Below are 10,049 nucleotides of genomic sequence, written 5' to 3'. Positions count from 1 at the left end.
TAAATGCTGATCTAGCCAGAGATGCCCTCATTCTGTGAATGAATATAAAAAAATTAAGGCGTTCAAAATAATTAGGTAATTAGAAATCAAAACAATAAAATTATTTGATGGGTTTAAAACACATGACTTTGTCAGGACAGTAAAATCAATAGATTAAAACAAGGTGATAAAAAGGCAGAGAATGGATCACAAATCAGTAAGCAACAAAAGACACTTTTCCTCTAATTCCACTGCTCCATTTACTTTTATTGCAAATGAGTTAATGTATAAATTGATCCATTTATTTCAGTGTAATAAAACAAGGCATGACTTGAAAGTTACAGACATAATATAACATGCACCAGCATAAAGGCAGGAGCTGAATTGATTCTGCTACCTCAGTTTGCATTTGTAGATTCCTTTCATCTCTTAATGATCTCCTGTGTTGAATATCAGTAGTTTGAATACATAGAGCCCAAAATGCCCGGTGTAATGTTTGGCCAGGGAGGTTGATGTGAATGCAATGCTGCAACAGTCTATTTCAGCAACACATAGTCTTGCTCCCATATAGAGTTGCGTTTTTAAAAGGCAGTCAGATTCGACCTTGTAAAGCCAAGTGACAGGAAACTCCAGAAGAATCACTAACAATGGAAGAGACATAAGTGGAGGAGAATGAAGGGCAACATTTGGAATATCAATCCTGAGAGGGAAATTGAATCTTAAGTAAAATCTGAATACAAATCAATCCATGACTGCAGCCATAAAAAGGATGCATGATGTTTATACAAGATGAACATCGAATTATTTAAGGAATTTATATATGGAGTCTGCTCTTAATAATTCAGCGTTGCTTTATATACTAAAGCATTTTTTTCCCAATAATTTGAAGTAAGTAGTGCAAATAAAGAACTAAAACAGTTATTGGAATTTTAATTAAGACCAGACTTCATTTGTATAAGTTCTGGATGAAGTCTATCACCTGCTTTGAGTTGCATTCAGAAGCAACCCAACTCTGAGAAGACACCGAGCTGAATAAGATGCAAGTCACAAGTCTCAGGTACATGCAGTAAGCAATTATAATCATTTCAGTGTGACAACAGATTTCTTTATATCACAACATTAGCTACTTTTACTGAAAATTAGTTATTTTCATAGCACCCTGGGGTTTTACATATCTATTTATATAAATTATGCTGGAGATGTTCAATCAAACACATTAAAGCAGTTGATTAAATCCAAATTATGTACATATCCATTCAAGCCAATTTAGGCTATTATAATATTTTCTCAAATGGTAGGAGGGTGGGTCTGGGTGAGATACTCCTCAGAAGGTTGATGTGGTCTGGATGGGCTGAATGGCCTGCTTCCATACTGTGGGGACTCTATGATCTGGGATCTTCTACAGCTGGTTAGATATTATATTTGAATATCCTCATGCCCAGATATTTAGTCTCGGTGAGGGGGGGGGGGGGGGGGGGGGGGGGAAGGTATAAACTATGTGCAACTAAAAGAAGAATACATGATTGTCTATTGATAGGGGTGTTGTCAATGCAATATGACTTGTTTTTATAAGTAAAGGAAAATGATATACACCTTTAGAACATGCTTACGCTAAATGAGATTCACCTTCCTTCAACTGTAGAGGTGGGTCTAATTTATTCCAGATCAAAAATTCATCCACAACCCACCTGGTGGCTCAAGAAATATTAATCTTCACTTCATTTTGACACCCAAAAGGTGAGAGGCTTTGGAAGGGTTAATGAACAGGTAAAGACATCTGTCAGCAGAGGAAGTTCTTATAGGATAGGGAAATGAAGCAGGGGCAGCCTTCCTACATGCCCAGGGTCAGTTTGTCTTAATCAAATAAGCCGCTTTGTTGCATAAAAGTCTGAAAATACAATATCATTTGCGCACAAGCTGGGGAGAAGGTCATCCACAGCTGGAGGATGCTAGGAGGATTTTTTAAATGAATGTATTAATACCTCATTGTACATATGTAATATTTACACAGCTCTTTAGGTAATCAAAATTGATTATAATGATTAATTGCATTAAATTATAAATCTACTGTCATTATTAGAAAGAAATATATTTAAAACATAAGGGTGCACATATTAAAGGACTGGACTATCTGCATTAATGCTTCTCATCCAACAGCATGTGCCAGATCATAAGAGCTTGCAGTGTGAAGAGTGTATTAAAATGGGAACATGTTGCTTAACATAAACCAACAGTCATTCGCAACAGAAAGTGCATCCTGCCACCTACACTGAACTTTGGGATGTTCTGCATTCGCCAAGTAGTTAATGGCAGAAGAAAACCATCCCTTAACTTTTTGCAAAATATTTTGCTTGGTTTTATTATCAAAGATGAAATGAACAATTTTGCCTAATTTATATCTAGTTTCAGCTAAATAAAAATGATTTTTAAAAATTTCCTTCAATAAACTTGTGTCACACAAAGTAACAACTGCAAGTTGTGATGTGCATCAATACTTCGGAATATTACCACTGCACAGTCAATCATCTGCAAACTTGTGCAATTCTCCCTCCACGTATCTTAAATACATCCCTTTGCAAGTAAGGCATAAATCTATAAAAATCGAATGTTCAGGAACACTTCATAATTTATAACGGTTTGTTGTATTTGGTCTATTTCATTTAAAATAATGAAAGACCTAACCAAAATAATATAGAATTTTAGTGCAACATAATGCTTAAAGTGAAAAGTACTGATCACATCAGTCAGGTAAATGAATCACACTCGTTGGTGATTTTCAAATGTTATTACAGTAGAATTACTAAGCACTGAAAATGACTGGATTGGAGCCTAAAATGAGCTATTTTGACAAATGTGCAGCAGCTGATTCTGGAACTGAAATTAGTTCAGCGATGGCAGGATCCTGAAGCCACTTCAGAGCTGGCATAAGGCAGTAAAGTGATAAACTTCCAACAGCTGAGTGTTCTGAGCATAAAGTGAATCACAGATTTCCCACCGCCAGTTACATCATGTTCTTCCCCAAAAGGAATTTGAGTATTGGGGGAATTCCGCAGCTCAGCCTCTCTCAGAAACGTTTCCACCATCCCTTTCAGCCCGAGCTGTGTCCATCTAGTGAATGCTAAGGGTGAAGTGAAGAGAAAATAAGTCAAGTTCCTTGCAATAAATATCTACACAGCTGAAAACATGGATGAATAACCAATGATCTAATCAGTCAAAAGTGCATGGGTGATATTTGCACTTAAATTTGGATATAAAAGCAAAGAGTAAGACAATTTTAGCTGTCATAGGAACGTTTGCTAAATACATACTGATGAGATTACAATTTAATTATAAGTAATAGCAACATAGTAGAAAGCAAAATATTGTAAGGGATGGAAACCTGAAATAAAAGCAGAAATACTCAGTAGATTAGACAGCATTTGTGGAGTTAACATTTCAGGTCTATGACCTTTCATAAGAACTGAAGAAAGAGAATTACAACAGACATCAGTAAATAGAAAAATACAATAGACATGCAGCAGTTTTTTTGGGGGGGATATTGTGGGAAGAGAGTTGCATTCAAGAAGAACAAGGATCAAGCCAAAATGGACAGGAAGCAGCTGTTTGTGAGAAAATCTACATCAGAACAGTAGTTGTTGTTAAAAGGAAATAATGACAGTGCAGGGCCAACACGTTCTTGTAAATGGCGAGGAGTGGGAGCTAACATTCTACAGAATCCTGGATATTAAGGATTGTAAAGGATTGGATAAGGAAATTAAAAAAAAGCTTAAAAGGCTTAAAACAGTAGATGCCCTAGAAGAGTATTGAACACGCAACAGGTTATTAAAAGTTAGGAAATTGAAGCAGGAGCATGACAAAACACTGGCAACAAAATATAGGAAAGTCCAATGCATTTTATAAGTATATTAGGGTAAGAATATAACCAGGCAAAGAGTGGGACCCATTTGGACTTAAGTGGTAAACTGGGAGGAGCCAGAATTTATAAGTGATGTTTTAAATGAGTACTTTACTGTATGCATGATAAAGGAGAAGGGTGTAGATACAGAGGAAGAGGACAGTGATGTACTTGAGCAAATTACAATTAGGAGGGGAAGTATCAGTGCCCTTTAATTTGAAAAGTCCTCAAGCCTGGATGAGATAAATTTCACGCTGCTGTAGGAGGCAAGGAAGTAAATTGCTAGGGTCCTGACATTACTTTTCAAATCCTCTCAGGACAGAGAAGGGTCCCAGAGGACTGGAAGACAACTAATATGGTACTAATATTCATGGATCTATAGGCCAGTGAGTCCAAATCTCAGTGGTAGGGAAATCATTGGAAAAAAACTCTGAGCGACAGAATTAATCTCCACTTGGAAGTCAAGGATTGTCAGCATGGCTTTGTGAGGAGAAGATCACTGCTGGCACGCTTGATTAACCTTTGAGAGGAGTGATTGGGGTATGGATGAGGGCTATGCCTGGATATTGTACACATGGATTTTGGTAAGGCTGCTGACAAGATCTTGCATGGGAGACTGTAAAGAAAGTAAAAGCCCATGAGATCCACAGCAACTTGGCAAACTGGATCCAACACTGGATTAATGGTGGGAGGTAGGGGATAGTTGAAGGTCATTTTTGTGACAGGGAGCTTGTGTAAAGTGGTGCAGTGCAGAGTTTGGTGCTAGGTCCCTTGCTGTTGGTAGTGTATATTAATGATCCAGAATCTCGAAGGTCTGATCAGTAAGTTCTCAGGTGACACAAACGTTGATGGTGTGATAAATAGTGAGGAGGAAAGCCCGAGACTTCAGCATGATATAGACGGACTAGTCAAATAGACAGAAGAACAGCAAATCGAAATTAATCCTGAAAAATGTATTTTGGGAGGACTAAAGACAATGGAGTACATGATAAATAGAAGAACCCTTGGAAACAACTACTGGTATTTCTAATGAATACCGAAGTTTAAAATTACTTTGTTCTGATATAAAGTAAATTGGTGCGAGTTGCAATGTTAAATATTCAAAGGGGAAATCACTCCATGTCTCAGGTGACAGCTGAAAAGTAGTCCATGTGGTCCTGTTCATGGTTCTGCCTCAGAAACGTTCCTCAATAAATAAAAGCAACCACTTACTAAACTTATCAGTCCACCAGCATTGCTGCCTGGGTTTGGGATCATTTAAAATTAATGAAATAGACTCATTCTGAATAAATCTAGTTTGTTTTGTAAACAGGTAAATCACAATTTAGCTGAATGGCAGAAAAAGCATAATGAGTTGAGGGACTTGCTGCTGTTCCTAAGGTACAAAGCTCTCCAATAATAAAAAGGATTTAACTTATCATAGTTGTCTGAGTCAACTTAAAACACAGGCTATTGCAACATTTGCTTAAAATTAAGAATGTATGAAATTTTATTTGGTTTTCATTTGAACCTGAAGCATAAGATTACTACATAAAAGTATTTCAAGTCAGTTGTGGACCACAACAACCTGAATATAGGGTTGCCTTTGTGTCAGGGATTCATGCCAGGAGCTGTTATGATAGATTAAACTGGTTATAACAGCTTAATCACCAGGTGTGAAACTGTCACACGGAAATTCACTGTTTTTTTTAATCAAGAACTATGCCATTGCAACACAATTACTGTGTTTAGATGTAGTTCTGAAGTTTCAAGGGATTAAACAATTATAATGGTGTCCAGCAGCTGGCCACTTTGGAGAGATGAATCCAGCATCATGGGTAGCTTCTCCACAAGAACAGAGAGAATATAATAAAACTAACAGATCTCTTTCGAATGTTAACCTGTCTTTTTTTCCTTTAGTTGTATGTGGCTTCCCTCTTAAGTTATTAACGCGCTCTTTATAGCACAGATGGGAGGCAATGGCCTAGTTGTGTTACCGCCGGATTGTTAATCCAGAAACTCAGGTACTATTCTGGGGATGCACAGCAGATAGTGGAATTTGAATTCAATCAATATCTGGAATTAAAGTCTAATAACCATGAAAGAATTGTTGGGGAAAAACCCAGCTGATTCGCTAATGCCCTTTAGGGAAGGAAACTATCATCCTTACCTGATCTGCCTTATATGTGACTCCAGACCCACAGCAATGTGGTTGACTCCTAACTGCCCCCAGGGATGGGCAATAAATGCTGGCCCAGCCAGGAATGCCCTCATCCCATGAATGAATTAATAAAAAGATATATTTCATTCCTTGTGATACGTGTTAGTCCACTTATCCCAATGTTTGAAATTCATGTTTAGGCCCTGCACATTAAAATTTATATGCCTTTGTTAAATCTTGTTTAATTCCAGCATTTATTCAAATTATTTAACGGCTACTACTATGGCCCGATGCACAACACCTACTACAGTTATCAATTTTAATTTTTAGTTTGCGCTATAAAATTTTCACCGTCTGCCTCTTGGTACATCCTCCCTTGTTGGAAATGATTTAATCCGTAATTGTTAAAACTTTTCCTTCTCCCTGCTTTTCCTTTAGATTTTGTAACCTGATATATATAGTTCGAGTTGTGACATGGTTTTGAAACATATTCACGCATGGGTCGTGGCTCACTGGCTTTTTCTTGTGGATTTCTATGCACATGAGAAGGTGGTGGTGATTTGTCATCTTAAACTAGTACTGTCAATATGTTGTATACGTATCAACAGCTATGTTCCCTCTAAATTGCATGGCTATACTTAGGCTCAGAGGTTCTGTGCAATACATTGTTGTGGGATTCTTTGGTTTCTGAGGCAATGGACCTTACAGATCTGTACAGCAGAAAAAAAATAATTGGGGGAAATCGTTGATCCACAATGCCGATAGGAAGGGAGTTCCAGGATTTTGATTCAGCAAAGGTGAAGGCAGAAACATGGTTCCAAGTCAGGATGCTGCAAGGTTTGGAGAGGAACTTGTAGGTGGTCACGTTCCATTACATCTGTTTATTTTGTATCTCTAGCTGGAAGAGGATGCAGTCTCAGTAGGGTGCTATTAAAATTATTATTACAGCAAGTTATTGCAGTGCACCTTGTAGATGGTATATACTTCTGCCACTGCATCGGTGGTGGAGGGAACAAACGTTTAAGGTGGTGGATGGGTTGACAATTGAGTAAGTTGCTTTTTCCTGGATGACATTGGCAATTGGGAGAGAACTTCATCACAGCTCTAAACATGTGCCTTGCAGATGGGGATTACATTTCGGGGAGTCGGGGGTGAGCTACTTCACTTCTCGGTTGATGCCCTGGGCAACTCCCAAATGGACTTGGCAGAAGTTTAGATTGAATCCGCGGGTTCTGGGATCACTTAGTCCTCTGTTGCATGTTGCTTCCACTGTCTGGCATACAAGTAGCTCTGCATTGTAACGCCAACAGATTGACACCTCATTATTAATTTGTGTTCTCAGCATGCCCACTTGCACTCTTCAATGAACCAGATTAATCCTCACGATGCCCTGTCAGTCTGGAGGATTGGAGGTTTATCAAAAACAAACTTATTCATGTCCCATGGGCTTTGTTGGCTCAGCCAGCAATTATAGCCTGTCATTAGCTGAATGGGAGATGGCGTTGGCAGTGAATGGTCTTCTCTAACCGTTGAAATCCATTTGGTATAGGTAAACCCACAATGCTGTTAGGAAGGGAATTCCAGAGTTTTGATTTAGTGACAGCGAAGGAACATCGATATATTTCCAAATCAAGATTAAGTGTGGCTTGGAGAGGTATGAAAACACACAAGTTCTACGAATTCATCTGCTACCCTTGGCCTTTGCTTTGGTAGTGGTCATAGGTTTCGAAGGTGCTGTCCAAGAAGCCATGGTGAATTTCCACAGTGCATCTTGTAAATGATACACACTACTACTACTGTGCATCGTAGGTGGAGGGAGAGAATATTCGTGGATACAGTGCCATTCAAGCAGTTAATCTGACAGCATTCAATTAGATTCCTGACTTGTGCCCTGCAGGTGATGTACAGATTTTGAAAGGCAAGTTACTCACTGGAGGGTTCCTAGCATCTGTCCTTCTCTTGTAGCCATAGGATCTACATAGCTAGTCAAATTTGGATCCTGGTCAACGGTAACCCCAGGATAACGATAGTGGAGGATTCAGTGATGGTAAAGCCATTGAATATCATTAGCAAGAGTTAGAGTTTTTCTTCTTGAGATGCTAATTGCCTGGCGTGGAGATGCAAATGTTATTTATCACTTATCAGCCCGAGCTTGGTTATTGCCCAGGTCTTGCTGCATGTGGACAAGGACTGCTTCAGTACCTTAGTTATCACAAACAGTGCTGAAAACTATGCAATTATCATGAGCATCAGACTCAGACCCTATGATGGCAGGAAGGTGATTAATAAAGTAGCTGAAGATGGTTGTGCATAACACATTATCAAGAGAAACACCTGTAGTGATGCCCTGGAGCTGACAAAGATTGGCCTTCAACAACCACATCCATCACCCTTTGTACTGAGCATGACTCCAATCAACTGAATGGTGTCATCAGTCACTGATGATGGGGATATTTGTGGTGCTTCCTCCTCCAAATTGTTTAATTGCTCACTACTATTTATAGAATCATAGAGATCTGCAAGATGGAAAAAGGCCCTTTGGCCTACTGTGTTCATGCCAGTTAAAAACCACCATCTAACTATTCTAATTTCATTTTCTAGCACTTTGCCCACAGCTTTGCAAACCTTGGCATCATAAATGTAATGACTGGAGATGGCAGGACTGCAAAGCTTATATCTGAAATGCTGCTGATTGAATCACTTAGCCTTGTTCATCACTTGTTTGGCCCTTGAATAGTGTATGTGTGTGTGTGTATGTTCCAGTTTACCCAGGCTGTCACTTTACTTTAGGCATGTACGGTCTTGTGCTTGGCATGCCCCATCAGTACTTTTCTTCCTATCAAGGTTGATCTACTGGTTTATCAGCAATAGTACACTGAGGTAAATAGTAGGCAGACTATCTTGCAGTACAATTCTGCTGCTGCTACTAATAGCCCAAAACATCTCTTGGATATTCAGATTGAGTTGCTAGATCTGTTGAAATCTAACTATATAGCATAGTGCTAGTGTCACATGTGGCAGAGTACTGTCCTCAAATATGAAGATGGGACTTCATTTCCACAAAGACTGAGTGATGACTTCTCTTACCAATACCATCACAGAAAGTTACATCTGTGGCAGGCAGATGGAGGTGAGTGAGAGGAGATATGTTCTTCCAACTTGTTGGTTCCTTCACCACCTACCACAGACCCAGTCCTTTACAACTCAACCAGCTCACTGCTGCTGAACCACTCTTGGCTATGGGCATCAAAAGCCTCCACCCAGACCACATTCTGTGCCCTAACCAGCCTCAGTGCTTCCATCAAGCAGAGTTCAACATGGAAACATGGTAATTGTTAGGAGGCAGGAGTTTCCTTGCCCAAGCTTGACTAAGTACCATGATATTTCAAGGAAAGATCTACAGTCAATGTTAAAGACTGCCAGAGCAACTCTGTCCTGACTATACCACTGTGTCGTTACCTTTGGTGCATCTGTCTGACGAAACATAGCCAGGGATTGTGGTGGTCATGGCTGAGAAGTTATAATTCATACTTTGCAATTCAGGTTGTTGCTTGACTAGTACGTAGGGCAGCTCTCCCAATTTTGGCACAAGTTGCCAGCTGTTAGAAAGGAGAACTTCGCAGAACTCAGTGGTTTGCTAGCCTACCTCAAAAGGAATTTAAGATTTGACCATATTGCTGTGTCTGGAGTCAAATGTGGAGCAGACCAAGCAACAGCAGATTTATTTTTGTAAAGAACTTTTGTGAACCAGATAGGATTTTACAATAATTGGCAATGCTTTCATGGTCATTATGCAATCAATTTGTAATTCCAGATTTATTATATGAACTTAAACTCTCTTAGCTACTGTAGTTAAATCTGAACCACATACGGCTTATGCTCAAAACAGCGATTCTTGTTGGATGCTGCCTGACCTGCTGTGCTTTTCCAGTACCACACTCTCGACCCCCATGTACTAGGTGAATCAATTCTAAATTACTGGTCCACTTACATTGCCTCTAGCAACTCCCCCATGTCTTGCAGTCATATATCTAT

The 10,049-nt window shown here is 39.2% G+C and overlaps 1 protein-coding gene across 1 annotated transcript in view; it reads right to left on the bottom strand.

Moving 5' to 3' along the window:
- Window positions 1-225: 225 nt before the first annotated feature.
- The window catches only part of stard3nl (STARD3 N-terminal like), a 30,556-nt gene continuing 20,732 nt past the window's right edge, over window positions 226-10,049 (bottom strand). Inside the window, exon 9 of the mRNA XM_060822931.1 lies at window positions 226-3,097. The gene's annotated coding sequence lies outside the window, so the exon portion shown is untranslated. The remainder of the gene's footprint in view (window positions 3,098-10,049) is intronic.

Source organism: Hemiscyllium ocellatum, chromosome 4 (assembly GCF_020745735.1).
Source record: "Hemiscyllium ocellatum isolate sHemOce1 chromosome 4, sHemOce1.pat.X.cur, whole genome shotgun sequence".
Classification (NCBI taxonomy): domain Eukaryota; kingdom Metazoa; phylum Chordata; class Chondrichthyes; order Orectolobiformes; family Hemiscylliidae; genus Hemiscyllium; species Hemiscyllium ocellatum.
The sequence above is the reverse complement of the archived record's forward strand: the minus strand, read 5'-3'. Positions and strand labels throughout refer to the sequence as shown.